We start from the raw sequence: 26773 nt of genomic DNA, 5'->3' as shown, positions 1-26773 counted from the left end.
ATGAGCAAACTGGCCCAGGAAAGTGAGCATAGCAGCAGCATCCACCTCAAGGAGGAGGTAAGCACAGCCAGGTGTCCACTCAGGGAAGCAAGGTTTGGCTGGGCTGGGTTGCAGGGTCCTGGTGCCTGGGAGCTTGAGGACTGGGATGGGAGCTTGCCCTTTACTGTCCAGGGCCCTAGGCAGCCTGCGACACCATCCTCCATGTGGCCTAAGGCTCACAAGACTCCTCTGGTGGACTAGACTTTGGTGCTTGCCCTAGTCTTGCCTTCCTCTGCTGGAAACCTCCGGATCCCTCCTTCCAGCCTTGCCTGGGCCCCACAGGAGCTGAAGGATGACACTGCTTCATGTGGAAGCACAGACCTCTGGAGAGGAGGGAGTGGTGGGGGAACTGCATGAGGGAAGGCTCCCCCAACAAGCAGCATCCTTACCATACCCAATTGGAAACCGGGATTCCCTTTTGAGCACATGTTGGACGTGCATGCATACATGCGTGAATGTGCATGTGCACATGTGTGGAGCTCCAAGTGATGGGGAGGGGGGGGGCAATGCTGGTGACTTTGGGAGACGCTAGCCCGGCGGGGAGGGGGGGCAGCCTGGCAAGCTTCACAGCCACACAAAGTGCCACCAGCAGGCATGGGAAGGCCTTCCGGGATGCCCTTCCACCCCCGAGGCTGCCCAGCTGCAGAGGCCACCCAGGTAGACTGGGCCCAGAGGAGGAGGCTCTCTGCCCCAGCCACCTCCTCAGCAGCGGCCCCAGAGCTCCCTGCCAAGGTCCATGGGAGTCGTGGTCAGCCTGATGACCCCATTCCCCACTGTCCCTCCCCGGCAGGCGCCACTCATCTGGGCCAGCTCCAGTGGTAGGTTCCGCCCGGTTCCACCTGGTTCCACCAAGCCGGTAGTGGTGATGATATGAATATCCCTCAGGGTTTGTTTGTTTTTTTTAATTTGGGAACTGTTATTAACATACAATATACTGCAAGAAGACCAAACATTTCTGGATCAAATAAAAATAGAGTACTCCATTGAGGCAATGAGCAGCAAGCAGGTTGTGATACAAGCAGACAATGGGCTAGATCGGTTGCCGGCCAACCTGCAGCTCCAGAACCGCATGTGGCTTTTTGAACCCTCTCCTGCGGCTCCCTGCCAACCCAGTCATGCAACCTGCTCTCCACCGCGAGACACTGGCCCAACCTGGCCGTGGCTGACACGAACTTCGGTAACATGAGGCCTGGTGGGGAGGGAATGGGATCTGAGAGGAGGGTACGACAGAAAGGGGAACAGGCCCACAGCTGAGGAGCAAGCACAAGCTTGCCAAGCATTTGAACTTTGATCACATGATCATGGGAAAGCTACAAAGGTTGTAACTGAAAAACAGTCACATTTTTAAATGCTGTTGTAACTTTGAATGGTCACTAAATGAGCTATTGTAAGTTGAGGACTAGCTGTACTTTATATGTTGTTAAATATGCATGTATATCAGTATATCAGTTTTAAAAAATAGAAAAAAAATCAGTAAATCATAAAACTATTGAAACTTTCTTCTACAACAGAAAGCTTGGGTAAAGGTGAGCTGATACAGAGAGTGATGTGAATTTTAAAGAAAGATGACAGATCTCTCTGCTAATAGGCTACTTGATCAGAGATCCAGTATTTCCTTTTAATGAAAAGAATCAAGAATTAAAGTGTGTCTCAGCAGATGGCAGTATCTAACTATCCTGAGCTAATCTGATCTGAGTTGAGAAGCTAAACAAGACCAGCTTTGGGTAGTATTTGCATGAGAGACCCTGTAGTCTAACCAGATACCTGGGGGATTTGTGTGTGTGTGTGTGTATGTTTTTGTTTATGTATATGTATGTATATATGTGTATTTGTGTGTGTGTGTATGTATGTATATGGAGAGAGCTCTTCCGCCAACCTGTAATAGTATTTGGCCGACAATACTTCAGTCCCAAACGTTGTAAGCAGAAAACTTCCAACTATAAATCCAACAACGCAAGGTAATTAGTCCGGCAGGGCAGCAAGATAAGGAGTTCCAGAAGTGAAGTAGCACGGCAGTAAATCAAACCAGTTGGAAGGATGCCAGGAACTCGGATAAACAGTGAACACAATGAACTCAGCATTTGTTCCCAACAACCACCCCTCCCATTTGCCTCTCCTTTAAACTCCCTCAGCAGGTGTGCCTTGTGAAGGGAATCAGGGCCCTTTCCTCCCTCGTAAGCCATGCAACCCACATTGCTCTCTTCTCTGTTCTTCCCTGCGCTGCCTAGGATGAGGAGGGGTTGGGCCTTGGCCTTCATCTGAACCCCCTCTCCCTTGTTCTACCTCTCCCCTGCTCTGCCCAGCCTGACTTTGCCCTTCCACAGTTTCTTCCACAGCCAATGGAACCACTCTCTTGCTCTTGGGGACAAGTGATCACGCAATATTGGAATTCAACATTATGCAAACACAAGTAGTAGAACAAAGTCAAACTGGAGTCTTGGACTTTAAGAGAGCTAATTTCAATAAACTTAGAGAGAGCTTGAGAAGGATTCCATGGATGAGAATCCTCAAGGGGAAAACAACTCAAGAAGCTTGGGAAACTTTGAAAAGTGAGATTATAAAAGCCCAGTCTAGCAAACACCAATGAAGATGAAAAATAATAGATCTCAAAAGAAACCAGCATGGCTGCATAAAGAACTCTCTAACTAATTTAAATACAAAAAGGATAAGTATAAAAAGTGGAAAGAGGGGCAAATAACTAAGGCAGAATATCAACAAATAGCCTGAGCCTGTAAAGATGAAGTGAGGAAAGCTAAGGCTCACAATGAACAAAAGCTTCTTCCAACATATTAAAAACAAGAAAAAAGTCAAGGAAACAATTGGCCCATTGCTGGGAGAAAGTGGCAAGAAGATGACAAGCAACAGGGAGAAAGCAGAACTACTTAACTCATTTTTGCATCTGTCTTTACACAAAAGGAAAAAACAGTCCAACCTATCAAAAACAGCACCACAAAAAACAGATTAGGAACACAAGTTAAAATAGGGAAGAAAATGGTAAGTGAACACCTGTCTACCCTAGATGAGTTCAAATCACCAGGACCAGATGGATTACACCCCAAGGTTCTGAAGGAACTGGCAGATGAGATCTCAGAACCACTGAACTGTATCTTTCAAAGATCCTGGATCACAGGGGAACTGCCAGAGGATTGGAAAAGAGCTGATGTAGTTCCCATCTTCAAAAAAGGAAAAAAAAAATAGATCCAGGAAACTACAGACCTATCAGCCTGACCTCAATACCAGGGAAGATTCTGGAAAAGATAATCAAACAACAAATCACCGAACACCTAGAAGCAAACCAAGTAATAACCAAAAGCCAACATAGGCTTGTCAAAAACAGATCATGCCAGACTAATCTTATTGCATTCTTTGACAAAGTGACAAAATTAGTGGACCAGAGGAATGCTGTCGATATAATTTACTTGGACTTTAGTAAAGCATTCGATAAAGTAGACCTACTACTAGATAAAGTAGAAAAATGTGGGTTAGACAGCATCACCACCAGATGGATTCGTAACTGGCTGATCAACCACACTCAACATGTAGTCCTCAATGGAACTGCATCTACATGGAGGGAAGTATGCAGTGGAGTACCCCAGGGCTCTGTTTTAGGCCCAGTACTCTTCAACATCTTCATCAATGACTTGGACAAGGGGATAGATGGGGAACTCATCAAATTTGCAGATGACACCAAGCTGGCAGGAATAGTTAACACTCCAGAAGATAGGTTCAAGATACAGAAGGATCTTGACAGACTTGAACATTGGGCACTATCTAACAAAATGAAATTCAACAGTGAAAAAAGCAAGGTTCTACATTTAGGGAAGATAAACAAAACACATAGGTACTGTATATGTGGTACCTTGCTCAATAGTAGTAACTGTGAGAGGGATCTTGGAGTCCTAGTGAACAACCATTTAGCCAGCAGTGTGCAGCAGCTGCCAAAAAAGCCAACACAGTTCTGGGCTGCATAAACAGAGGAATAGAATCAAGATCACGTGAAGTGTTAATACCACTTTATAATGCCCTGGTAAGGCCACACTTGGAATATTGCATTCAGTTTTGGTCGCCACGTTGTAAAAAAGATGTGGAGACTCTAGAAAGAGTGCAGAGAAAAGCAACAAAGATGATTAGGGGACTGGAGGCTAAAACATATGAAGAACGGTTGCAGGAACTGGGTATGTCTAGTTTGATGAAGAGAAGGACTAGGGGAGACATGATATCAGTGTTCCAATATCTCAGGGGTTGCCACAAAGAAGAAGGAGTCAAACTATTCTTCAAAGCACCTGAGGGTAGAACAAGAAGCAATGGGTGGAAACTAATCAAGGAGAGAAGCAATTTAGAACTAAGGAGAAATTTCCTGACAGTTAGAACAATTAATAAGTGGAACAACTTGCCTGCAGAAGTTGTGAATGCCCCAACACTGGAAATTTTTAAGAAGATGTTGGATAACCATTTGTCTGAAGTGGTGTAGGGTTTCCTGCCTGGGCAGGGGGTTGGACTAGAAGATCTCCAAGGTCCCTTCCAACTCTGTTATTCTATTCTATTCTATTCTATTCTATTCTATTCTATTCTATTCTATTCTATTCTATTCTATTCTATTCTATTCTATTCTATTCTATTCTATTCTCTGTCAGCTGTTTGTCTTCCCCTTTGGATTCAGACTCCAAAAGGGGAATGACACTATGTATGTATATATCCTGGGAGAACATACTTGAAAGGTCACTAACTGGAAAACCAGGAAGGAGACAATAGCAACCACTTCTAAACTATAAATGTGTCCACCCAGTCATCAGAACCTGAACTGAAAGTCTCAACATTTCAGCATAAAAGCATAGAAATGCCTCTAGTACAAGCTCATTCCCTAAAAAGAAGAAATGCATCAATAGCAACAAAAGTCACAAAAGGTAATTGACAAAAGACAAAAAGCTGTATGCATAAAAAATTAGAAAAATTATTGCAATTTAAAAATAAATATACCGTATTTTTCGCACTATAAGATGCACTTCCCACCCCAAAGTGGGTGGAAATGTTTGTGCGTCTTATAGAGCGAATATTGCGGTGAGGGGAGGGGTTGGTTCCCCGCTACCGGGGAACGCTGGAGCCTTTGCTGCCAAGCAGCTGATTGGTGGTTGGATCGGCCTCCCGGAAGATCGCCAATCAGCTGTTCTAGCCATTCGCCGCCATTCGCCATTTGCCACTGATTGCCACCGCCACATGGTGATCAGCAGAGGCAGCGATCGGCAGCGAATGGCAGTGGCAGTGATCGGTGGCGATAAGAGGCGGTGATCCCTGCCGCCTAGAACAGCTGATCAGCGGTATTCCAGGGGGCCAATCCAACTGCCAATCAGCTGCTCAGCAGCGAAGGCTCCAGTGTTCCCACCGGCGGCAGCAGCTCAGCTCAGTTGACAAGTGGTGGGCGCAATGAAGTGGAGCCCTGACGAGCCACGTGCTGCGATAATGTGCTGAAATTGACCAGGCTGTTTGCTGTTTGCTGCAAGGACACTAGCCAGATGAATACCGGGTGAATGGTGGGAGGCAGAGGCAGATTTTTTTTTCTTGTTTTCCTCCTCTAAAATGTCTTATAGTCCAGAGCATCTTAAAGTGCGAAAAATATGGTAATCTCTCTTAAAGGAGTCTGTGATCAATGCTTGCTCTGTCCGCTGACCAAACATGAACTGCTACTAAGCAACCTCAGTGCCTATGTACTTCTTTCTCAGGATTTCATATGAGGATGCTACAAAACAAAAGATGTAGCCAAACTAAGCAAGCATGGTTGGTATTGTTGCTGCTACTTAAGAGTCTCACTACCATCCTCACCCACCCAATACTTTGAACTTTGAGGTGGAGGAATGAACCCCATGAATATAAAACAACTAGTGTACCAGAAGTTGACCTCTCTATTGTTTCCCTCACTTTTTCATCATGAATTCTGCGAGATTCTACTCCAGAGAGGAATAAATGCATTTACTGTAGCTTATTGGTGTTATAACAAAGCTCCTTAGTGATGATGCAATGTCAGAAAAAAAGCTTTTTCGGTTATTTATTTATCTTTTTTATTATTTGTTTGTTTGTTTATTTATTTATTTTTACTTGTCTAATTTATATAGCCAACTATCTCACCAAAAGCAACTCTAGGCAGCATACAGAAAACTAAAAACAATGAATAAATATGTAAAACCACTGTCCCACTAGTTATGGAAACTAGTTAAGTGCTCCAAGTACTCACTTTGCTTTGGTGGTACAAATATGAGTGCAGAGGGCAGATAGGGAAAAATACTCCTTAAAAATCTGTAGTTCTCATGCATGATATTAATGTCTTTAGCCATTTAAAATTCTATCATGACCCTTCCATCTGATGAATAAAATCTAGAACTGTTCCTGTAAATCACCAGAGAAGAATCACTTATATCTGCATTGTTATGATAATGAAATCCAACTTTTGAGTCCTTGTTATTGTAATTCATTGATGAGGGAATCAGAGCAAGCAATAGAAAGAGGGGAATAATTCATTTCAGCTGATCTATCTCTATTGACAGATTTGGATAGTTTGTTTATTTTTGTTCTCTATACAGAGAACATCATTTGTTGCTGTTGCATTTATTTATTTATCTGATGAAAAGATGTTATCAATCATTCTTCCTCCCTAAGGGAATGTTGCAGGAGCAGCCCAACATGTTAGGGTTATGCTCCGAACAGAAGCCATTTATCGTTCAGTGACAAGCTAACTGCCTGAAAGATACTCTGTCGTGGAAAAGGGGAGAGCCCACTCTCATTTGGGGTGAGCCCATTCTCATTTGTCGAATCATCTGAAATAACTCTGTATAGAAGAGATCTGACTGTAAAACTACTGGTGGCTTATTGGTGGCCAAGGTTGACACTCTCATGGCAATACAGGAAAAGAATCCAGATTGGAATGTTATTCTTTTCTAAATGTTGCGGAGCAACCCAAATGGCCTGTGGCTTCATGAAGTTCTTGCCAATAGACCTTATATTAACATATATGAAGAGAACAATCTTGCTAAAAGGACAGAATTTACAATGCAGCAGCAATCCATGGCACATGGGCAGAAAAGATCTGAGGCAATTTGGAAGGGACCGTAGGAAGTAGCTGCTAAATGATTAGCAACATCAGGCAGAACTCTAGTTTAGCTTCAGCAATGCTCTCTCTAGCTGTTTGCCTATTTCTGGCCTAGCTAGCCACTGTGAAAGGTTTTGGGAAATCTATAAACTCTGCCATACACAAACACAGAAAATGAGCAATTTGAAAAACAAATACAATTTCCAAAATGAAATTTACTTCCCTCGACCTGCTGAACTTTGAGAAACAGACTATATGGCCAGACTGGAATAAATTTGTCTATTTATAATATGTTGCTATTTTTATTTATTTATTGGGGAAAAATTTAAGCCTGAACTATGAAGAGATTTTTGTATACAACTGTACATTGCTGAATCACTGCTGCCTTTACCATAAATTATTTTTAACTGCTAATTTTAAGCAGGTTTTCCTTACCTGCTGTTCTCCTGATGAATTAGATGGCAAATACTATTTTTCCACATAATTTGGATTGTAACAGAAGTTACTCTTGAGAAACCTATGTGCTGGTCAAGAAGCAACAATGAGAACTGGACATGGAACCACAGTTTGGTTCAAAATTGGGAAAGGAGTCCGGCAAGTCTGTATACTGTCGCCCTACCTATTTAACTTATATGCAGAACACATCATGAGAAAGGCGGGGCTAGATGAATCAAAAGTTGGAATTAAGATTGCCGGGAGAAATATCAACAACCTCAGATATGCAGATGATACCACTCTAATGGCAGAAAGTGAAGAGGAACTAAAGAGCCTCTTGATGAGGGTGAAGAAGGAGAGTGCAAAAGTTGGCTTGAAACTCAACATTAAGAAAACTAAGATCATGGCATCTGGACCTCTCAATTCCTGGCAAATAGATAGAGAAGAAATGGAGGTAGTGACAGATTTTATTTTCCTGGGCTCCAAGATCACCACAGATGGGGACTGCAGCCAAGAAATTAAAAGATGCTTGCTCCTGGGGAGGAAAGCTATGGCAAATCTAGATAACTTACTAAAAAGCAGAGACATCACTCTGCCAACAAAAGTGTGTATAGTCAAGGCTATGGTTTTCCCAGTTGCAATGTATGGCTCTGAAAGCTGGACCATAAGAAAGGCTGAGTGCCAAAGAATTGAGGCCTTTGAACATGGTGCTGGAGAAGACTTCTGCGAGAAGACACCTTGGACTGCAAGGTGAACAAACCAGTCAGTTCTAGAGGAGATCAGCCCTGACTGCTCTTTAGAAGGCCAGATCCTGAAGATGAAACTCAAATACTTTGGCCACCTAATGATAAGGAAGGACTCACTGGAGAAGAGCCTAATGCTGGGAAAGATTGAGGGCAAAAGAAGAAGGGGACGACAGAGAACAAGATGGCTGGAGGGAGTCACTGAAGCAGTAGGCGTGAGCTTAAATGGACTCTAGAGGATGGTAGAGGACAGGAAGGCCTAGAGGAACGTTGTCCATGGGGTCGCAATGAGTTGGACACAACTTCGCAAATAACAATAACAAGCAGAAGTTAAGGCCCAGTATACAGTATCTGGAGGATACAAAATTGAAAAGCTATTTTTGGATAGGACAGAGATTACTAATAAAACTACCATATCTATAACTGAAATAAGCTCTGTGGATACTGAGGTTAGATATATTAGAATTGATTCAAAGACTATATTAAGGGAGAAAATCATGAAAACTGGTTTATCAAAGCTATTGTCACTGAGATAGGGGAAAAATCCCAATCATAGCTAAGAAGTCATGCCTTCCTTGATTGATTAGCTGGCCAGCGCTGAAAATAAGAATCTGGACTGAATACATATGATCTGTTTATTTCAGAACGAATACTTATTTCTGTTTGCTAATGATTTTCTCTCATTAACATTCCACTGATCAGAATATAATGTCAGTTTAGTATGTTTATTTATTTATTTATTTATTTATTTATTTATTTATTTATTTATTTATTAATCAAATTTCTATACCGCCCTACTCCCGAAGGACTCAGGGCGGTGAACAGCCAAGATAAAATACAGATAATACAAATATTAAAAATCCCTTAAAATTATTAAATATTTTGGCTGAAACACAGATTAAAACACCCAATTTATAAAATCACGAATTAAAAAAATTTAAAAGAGGGGAGTTAGGCCAGGCCAGCTTGCTGAAATAGAAAAGTTTTGAGAGCACGGCGAAACGTGCGCAGGTCCGGGATCCTCCGTATCTCTGGGGGGAGCTCGTTCCAGATGGTAGGTGCCCCCACAGAGAAGGCTCTCCCCCTGGGGGCCGCCAGTCAACACTGTTTGGCCGACGGCACCCTGAGGAGCCCCTCTCTATGGGAGCATACTGGTCAGTCAGAGGCTATTGGTATCAGAAGGCGGTCTCGTAAATACCCCGGTCCGATGCCATGGAGTGCTCTAAAGGTGGTAACTAAAACCTTGAAGCGCACCCGGAAGACCACCAGGAGCCAGTGCAGCTCGCGCAGGAGGGGGGTCACATGGGAGCGCCACGTCGCTCCCATAACCACCTGCGCGGCCGCATTCTAGACCAGCTGGAGCCTCCGGGTGCTCCTCAAGGGGAGCCCCATGTAGAGAGCATTGCAGTAGTCCAAGCAGGAAGTAACGAGAGCATGAGTGACCGTATTTAACGAGTCCCGATCCAGAAAGGGACGCAACTGGTGAATCAGGCGGACCTGATAAAAAGTCCCCCTGGCCACGGCCGTCATGTGCTCTTCTAAAGACAGCCATGAGTCCAGGAGGACACCCAAGTTGCGAACCCTCTCCGTGAGGGCCAATGACTCGCCCCCAATAGTCAGTGATGGCACCAACTGACTATATCGGGATGTCGGAAACCACAGCCACTCGGTCTTGGATGGGTTGAGCCTGAGTCTGTTTCTCCCCATCCAGATCCGCACGGCCTCCAGGCACCGGGACATCACTTCAAGGGCATCTTTGGGGTGGTCCGGGGTGGAGATGTACAGCTGAGTATCATCAGCGTACTGATGGTACTTCACCCCGAAACCACGGATGATCTCGCCCAGTGGCTTCACATAAATGTTGAACAGAAGGGGCGAGAGGACCGACCTTTGTGGCACCCCACATACAAGGGGCCTCGGGGTCGACCTCTGCCCCCCTGTCAACACAGACTGCGACCGGTCAGAGAGAAAGGAGGAGAACCACTGTAGGACGGTGCCCCCCACCCCTAACTCCTCTAGCCGGTGCAGCATGATACCATGGTCGATGGTATCAAAAGCCACTGAGAGGTCTAATAGGACCAGGACAGAGGAACAACCCCTGTCCCGAGCCCTCCAGAGATCATCAACCAACGCGACCAATGCCATTTCCGTGCTGTACCCAGGCCTGAAGCCCGACTGGAACGGATCCAGATACGACGATTCATCCAGGTACTGGGGGAGCTGTCGCGCTACCACACTCTCAACAACCTTTGCAACGAAGCGAAGGTTGGAGACTGGACGATAATTTTCCAACACTGCCGGGTCCAGGGAAGGCTTCTTGAGGAGAGGCCTCACCACTGCCTCTTTCAAGGCGGCAGGGAAGACACCCTCACTCAAGGAAGCATTTATAATCCCCTGGAGCCAGCCTCATGTAACCTCCCGAGAGGCCAGCACCAACCAGGAGGGACACGGGTCCAGTAAACATGTGGCTGCGCTCAGTCTGCCCAGTATCCTGTCCACGTCTTCGGGCATCACAGAATCAAACTCTTCCCAGATAATACTCACAAGAACTGCCTCTGTCCTCCCCGCTGAGTCTACCCAGTCAGAGTCCAGGTGTTCCCGAATCTGAGCGATTTTGTCATACAGATACTGTACAAAATCCTCGGCTCTACCCTCCAAGGGGTCCTCCCGCGCTTCCTGGTGGAGCAGGGAGCGGGTCACCCTAAACAGGGCGGCCGGGCGATTATCTGATGATGCAATAAGAGTGGCAAAATAGTTATACTTCGCCACTTTTATCGCCACCAGGTAGTCTTAATATGAGACCTTACCAGTGTTCGGTCAGATTCAGAATGGCTGGCCCTCCAACCACTCTCCAGGCATCTTTTCCGGCGCTTCATCTCCCTCAGCTCCTCGGTGAACCAAGGAGCCAGGCGAGATCGACGCCAGGTCAGAGGCCACAAAGGCACGACCCGATCCAAAGCTCCAGCGGCCGCCCTATCCCAGGCGGCCACCAGCTCCTCAGTCGAGCCGTGTGCCAGAGCCTCAGGAAATGGCCCAAGCTCCGTCTGGAACCTATCAGGATCCATCAGGCGCCTGGGGCAGTACCACCTCAATGGTTCCGCCTCCCTGCGGTGGGGTGCGGCGGTTCGAAGGTCAAAGCGAAGGAGGGAGCGATCTGACCATGACAAGGGCTCGATCACTATATCCCCTATCTCAAGATCACTCAACCACTGACCAGAGACAAAAACCAGGTCTAGTGTGTTTCCCCCCGTGTGAGTAGGGCCATGAACTAACTGGGTCAGGTCCATGGCCGTCATGGAAGCCATGAACTCCCGAGCCACCACAGACGCCTCACCGATGGATGGCAGGTTAAAATCCCCCATGACCATAAACCTGGGGGTGTCAACCGCCACCGCGGCTATAACGTTGAGCAGCTCGGGCAGGGCTGCCGTCACGTGGCAGGGAGCCAGGTACGTAACCAGCACGCCCATCTGCACCCCATGACCCCACTTCACAAGGAGGGACTCACAACCAGCCGTCTGAGGAACAGTGACCTCCCTCGGACCAAGACCTTCTCTAATAACAACCGCCAGCCCCCCTCCCCTCCCCTGTGTCCTTGGCTGATGGAATGCACGGAAACCGGGTGGGCACATCTCAATGAGGGGGACCCCCCCTCCTGGCCCAACCAGGTCTCCGTAATACCCGCCAGGGCCGCTTCCCCCTCCTGAACAAGATCACAAATGAGGGGGGCTTTATTTACCACGGACCGGGCGTTGCACAGCATCAGCCAAAGGCCAAGGGCCTGAGGGTCTGTGCAACCTGGGGAACGAGGGGAGCATTGGAGGCCGGAGCGCGCCACCGCTTGGAGCCAGCGGGCGCGCGCTCCCACAACCTGATGTGCCCCCCTGCTCCCGCCATATCTGCCCCTCCCACCCACAGTATGATGTAATATCCATCCACAACACAAGCTCTAACCCCCTCCTTGACCCCGGTTCCCGCATCTCTAGTGCCGTGCTCTTCAGCCAGCTCTGGCCTCCTCCCCGACAGGTTCTCCCCCAAACCCACCGAACCCACCCCCCTCCCAGAAACCTTTAAAACCTTATCTAAAAATTTCCCCAAAAAACCCCACAACCCCCTCCTCACCGCATGCCACCTCTCGGGATTCCAAAATCCGTCATCAAGGTAGGCCCTCGATAGTGAGAAGGGCCAAACCTGCGAGAGGGGGGAGTCTCGCAGCGCAAGCAGGTCAGCAGCCGTAAACATCGCACAAAACAGAGATGGAGAGTCAACTGGTCAGGGCTTCACCAGATCGTCCAATAATACTGGGTCAAAGTAGATCTTCATATCAGGAGCTGTTCACTGCCCTCTCACAACAGTGAAAGGGGCCAGTGACATCCCCCCACGTCTGGAGGATAATTATCCCAGTCACCCTCTCACAGTGACTGGGGCAGATGACACCGACAATAAAGTCACAATAGTCCATCCTTTCATCTGGCGGATGACAAACAGCCCCCTCAGCACCTGCACACCATTTTGCTCAGTTCTCCTCCAGTTTGGGGTCGCACAAGAAGCCAGCAATTTGTAAAGTTATTAAAGACAATGATGATAATCCCACAGGCACAAGTTCTTCCCTGGGGTGAGAGAAGGGATAGCAGACAAAAAACCCAGTCCAAGCCCAAGGGTGGGTGGCCATCAAAGGCCAACACCCACCCATACCTGGGGGAAGAAGGGGGGGAGGAGAAGCCACCCGAGGTGACCAATAGAGCCCTGGTCAGCCTCCCGCCTCTCCTGCCCCAAATCTCCCCAAATCCCCAGTCTCAGCTCTGATGACAAAACAAACCCCGGATAACAGGGGTCAAGGCTCAAAAAAGGGCAGATGGTAATCCTGAGGGCAAGGCTGTCCGTATTCCCCCATCCACCTGCTGCAAGCTCTTTTCTCAGCCGGATGATCCGTGGCTGCCATTGCCTTCCGCCGCCGCCGCCACCACCACCGCCGTCGCCGGCTCACAACCGGCACCCTGGGCTCCCCATGGCACCTCCAGGACCCCCGAAAAACATCCGGAGAGCGTCCCAGAGATCCCTGAGGGGCAAGGGGGTTGAAGGGCACCTCCAAGCCGCCGCCGCTGCACAGCAACGCCGACCGCTGCCGAACGCTCCGGCCTCCACTCCTCCCGGCGCTGACAAGCCGGAAACAGCTGTTTTTAGCAGGCCGCCGCCCCATCTCCCGCGGCGGCTTCAAACAGCGAGTCCCGCCCTGCCCTGATATTCCGGAGGGCGAAAAAGCCCTCAGCAGGCAGGGCGGGCATTCCCCTCATTGGGACTGGAGCCGGAGATAGTTAAAGCAGCTCCCGAAGACCCCTGACACCAGCGACCTCTCCATCTCCTCAGCGGAGCTCAGCCGACCACCGCCATCTTGGGACACGCTGGAAGTTGAAACCAGATTATTGCAATACTGTTTCTTATTGTATGGTCCCAATTGTTCTCAAAATACATTGTGAAAAATGCAGCAGCATGTTGAATTGAACATACTACATCAGTTTTGAATCAGTATCACAAGATCAATTTGCTGGTTTTAACATACAACAGTTGTATACATCCTCATATCTGAAGAATCACCCTATACCTAGTTGGCCATCAGAATAATCCTTAAAGATTATACTTGAACTCACAATGTGGAATCAAGATGATTGATTACTGGCATTCTCAGATGTTTTGCTCTCCATTCATACTTGATGTAGTATCTTACATTTATCTGGACCAGAAAGAGACAAAGTCTCTTAGACTATGTCTCTTAGACTTAGACTTAGTCCATAGTCTCCAGACTATGTGGATTATCATTCCCACAATTTGCTTCTGATTAGACTGAAGGGAGTTGTCCAAACAATCTGGAGAGCACCAACTGCCTTGTCTAGCTTTCACATTCCCTACAAACCGTAGCAACCACAGTAGGTTTCTGGAACTGCTAGGAACAAAAGGAAATGTTTTTTATTGTTCACATATCATCTACTACTACAAATATATGTACATATTCATCACACTGTTCCTCTTTTTAGTAAGCAAAATAGTTGAAAGCACAAAAAATGTAAGATGACAAAATTAAAAGCTTGAGATATAAAAATGAAAAGAAACAAAGTTAATCTAGTTTACACTAACGCCATCCACTTAACTTGCTCATACCTTTCTATTCATAGAAATCCTTATTTTCACTTCGCTCATATAGTTTCATACATTGTCTTTTCTTCTGACTGATTTTTCTATGAAGACATTTTTTTCCTTAGTTCTAGGTTGGTTCACTCCTTGATAAATTTCCATCCAATGCTTCTTGTCCTTCTTCAGGTGTTTTGGTGAATAGGTTGACCCCTCTTTTTTGTGGCAGCCCTTTAGATATTGGAAGACTACTATTGTTGTGGCCCGCCAGCAGCCCACGGAGCTGGCAGCAGATTCAGACAGTGAGGAGGTTGGGGAGGAACATGGACCAGTCCTGGAGTCTGGGGAAGTCCTGGAGTCTGGGGAAGGAGGACCAGGGCTGTATGCCAGTTACCAGTTGCCTTTGGAGTCAGACATCAGTGAGGCAGATGAACAGCTGGAGCCTGGTCCCAGTGTGCGCATGCACAGAGTTGCCAGACAAAGGGAACAGCTAAAGAACATGGTTCAACTTGGGAGTAAGGCCACAGGTGGACGATGAATGGCCCCTCCCAGAGGGAATAAAAGAGGAGTGAAAGGGGAGTGGAGTTTGTAGGAGACAATTAGTTCACTTAATTGGTTCGTGACTCTCAAAGATTTCTTGCCAAGTTTTGAAGATATCGGCCTGGCAGCTCTCCAAGCCAGATAAGATCTGTGACTGTAAATTCTCCCTTGAAAGACATTGCTGGATGTGAATGAGAGGAAATCACAGTAAAGTAATAAAAAGGGATTTTTCTCAGGACAAGGAGCTGCTTCATGCTCTTGGGAAGCCTAGGTCAGAACATCTATCATGTCACCCCTAGTCCTTCTTTTCATTAGACTAGAGTAGATATACCCAATTCCTGCAACCATTCTTCACATGTTTGTCCCTAATCATCTTTGTTGATTTTCTCTGCATTCTTTCTAGAGTGTCAACACCTTTTTTATATCATGATGATCAGAGGTAGTATTCAGCCGGTTTGGACTGATTTGGGCAAACCAGTAGCAGAAATTTTGAGTAGTTTGGAGAACCGGCAAATACCACCTCTCGCTGGCCCTTCCCCCACCCGCCTGGTCATCTGGTTGCCACTCGCCTCTACCCATTCACTGCTCGCCCCCACCTGCCCACTCACCCTGCCCGCTTGTCCCTCCCCGCCCAGTCACTCACCTCCTCAGCATAGCACACTGTGTGACTCCTTGTGTTGACCACACAGTCTCTGCTTGGTGGCTTGCCTGCCTTCTGATGTGGTGCCTGTGGCCCAACTGAGTGACCCTGATCTGCCTGCCTGGGTAAGTAAGCCTATGAGTTGTGCTAGCCCCCCCCCATGGTCCCCAGCCTCCAGCTTGCCTGGCTTTCTTTGCTGCTGTGGGTTCATGCAGGCCATGGCACTCGTGGCCTAGCAAACTTCCCCCCACCCACCCATGGTCCCCAGCCTCCAGCTTACTTGCTTTGCCACCACGGCTCCACATGGGCCTGGATGCTCGCAGCCCAGCAAGCTGTCCCCCACCATCCCCAGAGCTTGCCTGGCTGGCTTCGCCACCACAGCTCCATCCCATGCAGTGCTGTGGCCTAGCTAACTGCCCTCCCCCCTACTAATTCATATATTCCTGTTTTTTGAACTGAGGAATAAATTTCAGAAAAATAATTCAGTATTGCTCTGTGAATGTACCTATGAAATTCATTCTTCTTGATCTAACTTCTTAGACGATTTTGTACTATATCTTTTTTGTTTGTCCCCAATCACCTGCTCTCTTAAAAATTTACCACACTAGTGAGGTCGTTCTAGTTGCAAAGCAAATGCTAAAGCATGCATTCATAAAGAAAAAAATGATGTGAATCCTAGGGCTGCTTCAAGCAGCTGCTGAAATAAAATCCCACCTGGCTAGAATGCTGAAAAAAACTTCAGTACATTTTTAAGATGAAAAGTCTAAAAAGCTTAGGTGACTAAACATGGCTTCCCCTGGCTTCTCTCTCTCTGCTATAGAGAGAGCATTCCATTAGGGACTATTGGTCCAGGTAAGACCTGGGCTAATGTAAGGTAGTGTTAGTTAGGAACGATTTTTGTGGCAATACTGGCACAAAGTAATAAACTCCCTTGGTTTGGTAATTGTAGTTCCATTTTAAGTGTTTATTTTTCAATTATTAATTAATTGTACTTATGAAAATATCAGCCGGACTTCCGGCAGTGACGTAAGGTCGTGGTGACATGGGAAAAGAAGTGCTCTGTTCCCAGTGCTGAATCTCTAAGTTTTTGGTGCCCTTTTGAGCGAAGATCAGTCCTGGAGGGATCGGCAGTAAGGAGGGGAATCTTCGGAGGAGGTGAAGAGAGGTGCGATCTCCCACCACACCAAGAAGGACCCTCATTCTGAGCTTAGAAGAAGCCAGCTGGTGTGGCTGACTCAGAGGCCCGATGCCCTGAGAGAGACCAACGGGAAGCAGAAGAGTGAGTACGGTGCAAAGATCGGTGGTGTGAGCAGATTGAGAACAATTTAAACTATCTTTATTTCAGTGGAAACTGAAGGGGAGAAGGTGATTTTCAGAGGGGCAGCGGGCAAGAGAAAAACTCAGAACTTAAATGGGCGGCAAATGACGAGGAGAGTAAAATTGAAGAGGACGAACTTTAGACCAGACGTAAAAATTAAAGAACTGAAACGCTAATATATTAAAAAATAGAACGTCAAGAGAGGTTTATTTGAATAGCTGGATCGAGAAAGGAATTGGACACTATATTCATCCGCTTTTTAGCTGCCCCAACGGAAAGAAAGAGGTGGTTTGGCAAAGTAAGAAAGGCTTACATGTGACTGTGCAGATTGCAGATCACCATATTGAATCACTCTATGCCGGAAAGGAAATCAGAAATGGGAGGGAAAAAAAGACTATAGTGAAGATATATCAGAAACTTCTATAAAAATATAAAATAATTTGGACATATAGAACTCTTGATAATATATTATTATTCCTTTTTTCCCTCTTCTTTTGGACATAATCATACACCTATTGGAACTTGTTAGTTTTTTTATATTTATACCCATTCATTTTGTAGTAAATTATTAATTGAAACATTATAGAAATATCAACAATACATATTCTATATAGAACTTATAAATAACCTATAAATATCCTTTAGAATATCCTTTAGAATTATTTATAATTGCTAAATTTCATATATATAATTAATTATTGCAATTATTACTAACTGTTTTATAATTGAGTATTGACTATTTAAGTGCTTATTTTGTCATTTTAAGTTTAGTATTTATATAGTAGTAATTAAGTATTTAAGGTTAATGGACTATTTAATTGATTGACTGAATAATAGATAGATTGACTGATTAATTGATTAATAGGTAGGAGTGTTGATTTTGGAGAAACTGTAAAGGTACTAATGAATTGAATTTATGAAAGGGAAAATTGGAAATTAAGTTAGGAGCCCAATATAGTTGGAGGATAAAAAAAAAAAAGGAAGGAAAGTAGAGAAAGAAAAAAGCTATATAGAATTTGGATGGTGATTTGGGAGAAGGTAGATAAGATATTGGTGGAACAATACAAAATACTTAAGGAGATGACTAGTACCACCACAACGATGCTGAAATCAGGGAAGAAAACCGCATCAATACTAGCTGGACCATCGGCCTCCCCAGTGACACAGAGGACCTTAGAGGGAATGTTTTCATCAGAGAAGCAGCCGACTGTATTAAGTATGCCAACAATGCAGGCCACACTCATGACAATACAAGAGACCATGGTTAAAATGCAGGAGTGCATGACCAGGAACCATGAAGAAACCAGGAAGGACATGGAGGAGGTCAAGAGAGAGGTAAAAAGCGATATCCAGAAGATAGATGAAAAGATGGATTCGATACAGGAAATTATAACAAAAAACGACCAAAGGATAATAGCCATAGAAAAGAAAACAGAACTGATTGAAGAAAAATTGGAATCTTTAGATTTAAAAATGATGGGACTAAATAAAGAATTAGAAAACACTGTGGCGCAATTAGAGATGGAAAGAGCTGCATTTTATTTACGTTTCCAAAATGTGGTTGAAGACAGAGAGGAGGATCTAACGTTAGTAATGGCAGAGATGATAGCAGACGCCCTCCAAAGAGAGAAGGATGAAATAATAAACGAATTGGATGAAGTATACAGAGTCCATACAAATTACGCTCGACAAAACAAATTACCCCAGGAGGTACATGTACGATTTGTGAGAAGGAAAGTCAGAGACATTGTATATAAAATAACAAAGGATGATCTCATGTTTTATAGGAATAAAGAAATAATTACCCTGAAGCAAATTCCTAAAAGAATAAAAGAGTTGTGGAAAGATTACTGGTTCTTAGCCACGTTACTAAACAAGAGATATATACCTTTTAGATGGATAACATCAGAAGGGATGCTGGTAACGTGGCAGGGAAAGAAAATAAGAGTGGATACACAAAGCAAAGCAAGGGAATTACATGATCAAGTGATGGGTATTGAAACAACAAGTAATAGTAAAGAGGAGTTGGGACGGAACACCAGAGGAAAACAGAGATGAGAGCGTGAAAGAGTGCCAAAGGAAGGAGAAAAAGAGGAGGAAGGAGACATTCAAGAGGAAGAAGGAGTACAAACAAGAGGGGGGGAAAGGAACAGGAAGAAACAAAAAAGAAACAACAGGAAAACCACTAAGAAATGGAACAAAACCTAAAAATTCTATCTTTGAATGTAAACGATCTCAATTCACCATCTAAAAGACACCAAATTTTAAGAAAAGTTGTGAAACAAAAAATAGATATTGTGTGCCTCCAGGAGGTACACATAAGAAAACAAGATGAAAAGTATGTACAATATAAGAAGCTAGGCAAAGCATATGCAGCATTGGCTGAGGAGAAAAAAAGAGGGGTTGTAGTATATGTGAAAGAAGGAATAGACAGCAATTTAAAATATGTAGACACGATAGGGAGAACAGTGATGATAGAGCTGAAGGTCAATGGTAAAACATTTTATTGGTGGTTATATAAGCTCCAAACAGCCGACAATCAGAATTTTATAAAAATGTGCATGAGAAAATAATAGAACAAAAAATGGAAAATGTATGTTTGATCGGTGACTTTAATGCGATTATGGATGTAAGAAAAGATTATAAAAGTGGCCAGAGAAATAAAAATAAGAAAAATGTATTGCCTAGAACCTTTATAGATTTGGTAGATGAGTTAAATATGGTAGACAGCTGGAGATTTTATAACCTGGAAATTAAAAATTTTATATACTATTCGAACCCACATAGGTCCTGGTCCAGTTTAGACATGGCATGGGTTACTAATACATTGATGTCAGAAATAGAATCAGTAGAAATATTGTCTAATAAATGGGCTGATCACAACCCAATAAAGGGTTGAAGGGACGGTGGAGGAAAAAAAGCAGATGGACAATGAATATGCAGCTTTTGAAAGAAAAGGAATATAAGGAGTATATGGAGAAGGAATTAGAATTTTTCTATAAGGAAAACACAAACAGCACACCTCCCTACAAAATTTATGGGACACAACTAAGGCGTATGTAAGAGGCTTGACGATAGCCTATAATGCAAAATGGAAAAAGGAGTGGGAAAAAGATTACAACAAAGCACAAGAAGAAATTCAAAAATGGGAAAGAAAATTACAAGAAAACCCGGGAGATGAACAAATTAGGGTTAATTGGACAGCAGCGAAACATAATCTGAACATATTAGAACAGGGGAAATATGCAATGGCATTGAAATACATAAGGCAGAATTACTTTGAGCAAGCAAATAAGCCAGGGAGGTGGCTGGCATATAGGCTGAGGAAAGAAAGGGAAAAAAGAATAATTCAGAAATTACAGGACAAAAAGGGTATAATCCAACAGAGTTTAGAGAAGAAAAAGGAGATAATAATTCAATACTATCAAGAGCTTTATGAGAAAGATAAAGTAACAGTAGAGGAAATAGAACAATATCTAAGTGAGGAAGGGATGTTAATACTAACAGAGGAAGAAAAAGAATTACTAGACAAGGAAATTACTATGGGGGAGTTAAAAGAAGCATTGAAGAGACTAAAAAATAACAAAACACTGGGGACCGATGGCCTACCAATGGAGTTTTATAAAAGTTTAGGGGACTCACTAAATGAGACATTATTAGAAACATACAATGAGGCATTGACGGAGGCAAAGTTACCAAATACATGGAGGGAAGCATATATTTCCCTGATACTGAAAGGAGCAGATACAACATTAATAAAAAACTATAGACCGATCTCCTTATTAAATACCGATTATAAAATTTTCATGAGCATAATCGCAAATAGGATGAAAAAAATACTAAATAATAGATTACACCAGGATCAAAATGGTTTCTTGCCCACAAGACAAATAAAAAATAATATAAGAATGGTAATAAATGTTTTAGAATACTATGAGGTGCATCCAGAAAGACAGGTAGCACTGATATTTCTGGATGCACAAAAAGCATTCGACCAAGTTAATTGGCAATTTATGATACATCAAATTAAAAATATGAAATTCGAAGAGAAATTCACAAGAATGATATCGTCAATATATAAAAATCAAAAGGCAAGCATATTAGTAAATGGAGACCCAACAAAATTTTTTGGAATAAATAAAGGAGTAAGGCAGGGCTGCCCATTGTCGCCCTTACTTTTTATTATGACTCTAGAAAACTTGCTAATTAGAATTAGGTCAAATAAAGAAATTAAAGGATTAAAAGTAAAAAAGAAGAATACAAGATCCAAGTCTTTGCGGACAACCTTGTCTTCTTCATAGAAGACCCAATAAAAATAACACCCAAATTAATAAAAGAAATTGAGAAATTTGGAAATGTAGCGGGTCTAAAAATTAATAAGGAAAAGACCAAAATGATAACGAAAAATATAATAGCAAAACATGTAGAGAAATTAGCAAAAGACTCAGGATTACAGGTAGTCAAAAAAGTGAAATACCTAGGGATAAATTTGACAGCCAGAAGTACAATGATAAAAGAGAATAACTATGGACCTTTGGTCCAAAAAATAAAAGAAGATTTGGAAAAATGGGGGAAATTAAAATTGTCATTGTTGGGGAGAATCGCAGCAATAAAATCAAATATACTGCCAAGACTCCTTTATTTATTCCAAACAATCCCAATAAAATTAGATAAGAAATTCTTTAGCAATTTGGACAAAATAATTACAAAATTTGTGTGGGAGGGGAAAAAATCAAGAATTAAATTAAGTATATTACAAGATGACAAAACTAGAGGCGGATTTGGACTCCCGGCATGGGAAAAATATTATAAACCCTCAAGCTTAACATGGATCAGAGAATGGGTAACCCTGGAAAATCAAAGATTATTAAATTTAGAAGGTCACGATTTAATGAAGGGATGGCATGCCTTTTTATGGAGTCCTAGAAATAAAACATACGAACATTTTAATAACCATATTATTAGGAAACCATTAATTGACATATGGCAAGAGATAAAAAGCAAACATTATATGAAAGTTCCCAGCTGGTTATCAATGATAGAAGCAATAACACACCCCAATATATTAGCAAAACAAAAACTGTTAAGATATAGAGAAATATTAGATTCACAAGGAATATTGAAAACAAGGGAAGAACTCAATGAACAAGGAATATTAATAGACTGGTGGCCCTATTCACAAATAAAAATAAGCTACAGAAAAGATCAAGAGGAGGGAGGAAAAGATCCAAAACCAAACAGATTAGACAAATTATTAGAATCCAAAGAAGGAAAACTAATTTCAAAAATCTACAAATATTTACTAGAATTCGACTTGGCAGAAGAACTGGTTAAAGGACAGATGATAACATGGGCAAAGAACATCGGGCACAACATACAGTTAGAAGAATGGGAAAGGGTATGGGAAAACAATTATGGTATGACAAAATCGGTAGCATATAAGGAGAATCATTATAAGATGTGGTACAGATGGTATCTGGCTCCTTCGAGATTAGCAAAAATGTACCCGAATGTAAATCCTATTTGTTGGAAATGTAAACAAGCCCAGGGTACTTTTTTCCATGCTTGGCGGCTTTGCCCAGAAATAAAGAAATATTGGAAAAAAATAAAAACATGGATAGTAGAAATAATAGACCAAGAAATTGAATTAGAACCAGAAGTTTTCTTATTAAGCATGATAAAAGGGAACATTAGAAAAGACATAAAATATTTAACACTACATATAATTATGGTGGCCAGACTGGCATTAGCCAGTCTGTTTGTGGAAAACAGATCGTTTGCCAACAGATCAGGAAGTAATTCAAAAAATTTATACATGCACAGAAATGGATAAATTAACTCTAGAATTAAAAGACAAGGAAGACTCAAAATATAGTATGGAATAGATGGTATAAGTGGATAAACCAAAGGAAAAAAGGGTAAAGATAAGAATTAGGGGAAATTAAAGTAATAAAGAATGCACCATCGGATAGATAGAATAGGTAAATAAGTCACTGTTTGTATATATGTGTATATATAATCACATGTATTTAGTTTGTTTGTGTAATTGTATATTGATTATGTAATTTTATGATTGAGAAAATTTGTATATTTTCTCTTTTTTTAATATTTTTAAATTTAATAAAGTTTGTTTTTTAAAATTAAAAAAAAATCACCCATTCTTTACATCTTTTGCATGTCATTCTTACAGGCTGTTATTCTTAAATCCACTTTCAGATCAGTCTCAGTCTTGTCTGGTGAAACTTGTTCCTCTTCCATAACATCTTTTAAACATTAACTATCTATAGCCGTGATGGCGAACCTAAGGCACGCGTGCCACAGGTAACACACGGAGCCATATCTTCAGGCATGCAAGCCGTTGTCCTAGCTCAACTCCAGCATGCATGTGCGCATCAGCCAACTGATTTTCTGCTGGCCCCACTCATGCCTCCCCTCCCAGGAGTCCCCACACGGCCCGTTTTGGATGCCAGGTAAGTACAGAATTCATGCGGAGGCTCTGGGAGGACATTTTTGGCCTCCGGAGGGCCTCCGGGAGAGTGAGGGAAGCTGTTTTCACCCTCCCTAGCCTCCAGGAAACCTTCTGGAACCCGGGGAGGGTGAAAAACGGAAGTTGGGAAACAGGCCGTTTCCAGCCTCTGGAGTGCCTCTGGGGGGTGGGGAAGACCGTTTTCACCCTCCGGAGGCTTCAGGTAGGCCTGCTAGGTCCAAAATTGGGCATGGGGGGGGTCATGCGTGCATGCATGGGGAGCACTGGGGGGGGTCATAGGCGCATATGTGGGGGGCAGGGCAGGCATTGAATTATGTGTGTGGGCACCTGCATGCACAACCCCCCATGCGACCCCCCACACTTTTGGCACATGATAGCAAAAAGGTTAACCATCGATGATCTATAGTGTCAGACACTAAGAGTGACTAAATATTACTGATCTCTGCTCCTTGCCAGCTTTCCTTGCTTGCCAGGCTTCACCACTCACTTAATTTTTGGCAAGTTGATCTGTCCAGGCACTGTGTGACCCCTCTCCTCCCACCCATGCTCTGACAGCGAGAGCAGATGGAACAGAAGTTGCCTTCAGAAGTTGTGGGAGGTTCATCACTGGAGGCTTTCAAGAAGAGACTGGACTGCCCTTTGTCAGAAATGGTGCAGGGTCTCCTGCTTAGGCAGGGTGGGAATTAGACTACATGACCTACAAAACAGACCTGTTAATCTGGTAAAATAAGGAAAGGGAGGAATGAGCCCAGTAGTAGACCGAGAGTTGGAAGGGATCCTGGAGGTGTTTCAGTTCAACTTCCTGCTCAGGCAGGAAACCCTATACCATTTCAGACAATTTATATTTGTACATTACAAATTGTTCACAGCAATGTATGAAAAAACTGTACATTATTAGGTGAAACCTGTAGTCCTCAACTTTCAATCACAATTGAGTCCAACACACAATAATGTTTTATTTCTTTTGCAGTACTAGCAGCCTTTAACAGGATGAAAAGGCAACAGAGTTTAACTGCTTTTTTCAGCAAGAAAACAAGATCGGAACCAGATACAACAGAATTGGCCATCCAAGTTCCAAAACCACCACAAGCACCACTACAAGCACCACCACTTGAACTTGGAGAAAGCAGCAAGTCAATTATTGGTGACTCCGAAATTGAAAGTAATCTTCCTGACTGATGGACATTGCAACAGTTAAATTTTAAAGAGAAATATGAGGGACTAGTAATTTCCAACAAAAAGTTAGGTTGCAAGTACTGTGCAAAACATGACTTCGCAAAAGAGAAAGGTGTTCATGTGTTCAAAGAATGGAAACATTTCCAGATTGAGGCAGCAGGGAAAAATAAAGTACAACAAGCATCTCTAAGAAAAAAATGAAAGAACATTTTTCATCAAAATCTCATATCATTTGCACAGAGAACTTAAAACAAGGGGGGCAGGATGCTATAACAAAAGGAATAGATAAGATGTCTGAAAAATATTTAGGTACCACTTGTAGAATATTCAATACAGTTTATAGCTTGTCAAAAGGATGTAAACCATTTTCAGACATAGAAGATGCGATAGAAATTGCAAACTAAAAATGGACTAGATATGGGAATAGAATTGCATTCATGGTCAACTGCAGTGAAAATAGTTGATTTCATTGCAAAAGAAATTAAAACCAAATTGTTTACTAAAATTATTGAAAATAATCTGAAAATATGTTTGATTATTGACGAAGCCTCAATCCTATCATGCAAACCAGTTGTGATACTTTTCTTAAAAGTTGAGGATTCAGTTAACTCACCAACAATTTTTGTTGAGCTTATTGAATTGGAAAAACAAGATGCAGAGACATATGTTCTTCAGTTTAAATAATGCTGGGTTTGCTAAGAACTACCTAGAACAAAAATTTAATAGCATTTTGCTCTGATGGTGCCAACGTTATGCTTGGGAGAAAATTTGGAGTGAGCACTAGAATAGCAAAAGAGTTTCCAAATATCATAATATGGCACTGCTTAAACCATCACCTCCAACTTGTTTTAGATGACTCCATAAAGGAAATTAAGCAACTAAATCATTTAAAAACATTTATTGATAAGATATACACTATTTTTCATAAATCCAGTAAGAGCCAAATGGAATTTACCAAAATATCCAAACAACTTGAAATTGAAATCATAAAGATTGGTAGAGCTTTGGGACAAAGATGGGCTGCCTGTAGTTTAAGGTCAACTCTAGCTATGTGGTGTGCTTATTGAACACTACATCAGTCTTTTCATGCAAATGAGAAATACTCAGGTATGGCTGCCTGTCTTGAAAATATATATTTTATAACTGATTTGGCATTGATGATCAATATGCTAAATGAAATTTCTCTTCTTTCAAATGCACTGCAAGCAAGAAATGCAGACATCATAAAGGCTGAAAAACTTGTGATAAGATCAATTAAAGCATTTGAAATGCTTAGAAAGGGAAAGGGCCCATATGGAAAAAAAGTTGATGGATTAATTACTTCAGAAACCTTCAAAAATATAAAATTTGTACAAAATGATCGATTTGTTGGACTTCCTCGGGAAAGACTTTTAGAAAGGATCATAACAAATTTGAAGAAAAGATTAATGGATTGTGCACATTTAAAAACAGGTAGCCAATTGCAAGACACTAATAAATTACAATTTCTCAATTTTTGGGAGCCATATTACTGGAATATTGAATAAGTAGTAGTTCCATGGACAGCAGCTGAAGAACAATTGCTTGAATTTAGCGACATTTTTAATTACTAAATTAATATCAACAATTATAGAGATTTTGTAGAAAATGTTTTAAAAGATTCCAAGAAATATGCAATTCCTGACAGTATTAAGAAAACTAAAGATATTATCAGAACAATTGCTGTAAGTTCAGCAGAAGCGGAAAGGGATTTTTCAAAAATGAACATTATATGTTCAGAGAAGAGAACTCGCCTAACTGTTTCCAACATAACCAACCTAATGACCATTAGTGTAATTGGCCTACCTCTAAAAGAATGGGACCCAATTCCTACAGTCAAAAAATGGTTGAGAGCACATCACACAGCCAATGGTGCTCAGGTAAAAGTGAAGAAAAGTGCAAGTGAGGATGCCGCCAATGAAACATCGATTTGGAAATACCTGAAAGGTGAATAACACTTTTATTGTTCTTATGTAAATATTTGTGTATCTCCTTTATTGTTTTGTGTACTTCTTTTATTTATTTTTTTATTAGAAGTTTTTTTATTTTTCAAAATATAAACATTCCATCTTTCCTTAAACAGTGTGTTGTCTGGGTACAAATAACTGTGCAACAACCTTCAGCATTTACAACCTCATTCACATTAATATTAATTCTCTAATCTTAAAATTAT

General features: G+C 42.6%; 1 pseudogene; it reads left to right on the top strand.

The window, feature by feature from the left end:
* Nucleotides 1-26555, top strand: LOC148113411 (E3 SUMO-protein ligase KIAA1586 pseudogene; annotated as a pseudogene).
* The last annotated feature ends 218 nt before the right edge of the window (nt 26556-26773 follow it).

The sequence above is a fragment of the Pantherophis guttatus genome, chromosome 5 (genome assembly GCF_059756535.1).
Source record: "Pantherophis guttatus breed Tessera chromosome 5, ASM5975653v1, whole genome shotgun sequence".
In the NCBI taxonomy this organism is placed as follows: domain Eukaryota; kingdom Metazoa; phylum Chordata; class Lepidosauria; order Squamata; family Colubridae; genus Pantherophis; species Pantherophis guttatus.
Note: the sequence above shows the minus strand (reverse complement) of the source record. Positions and strands in the feature narration are given on the sequence as shown.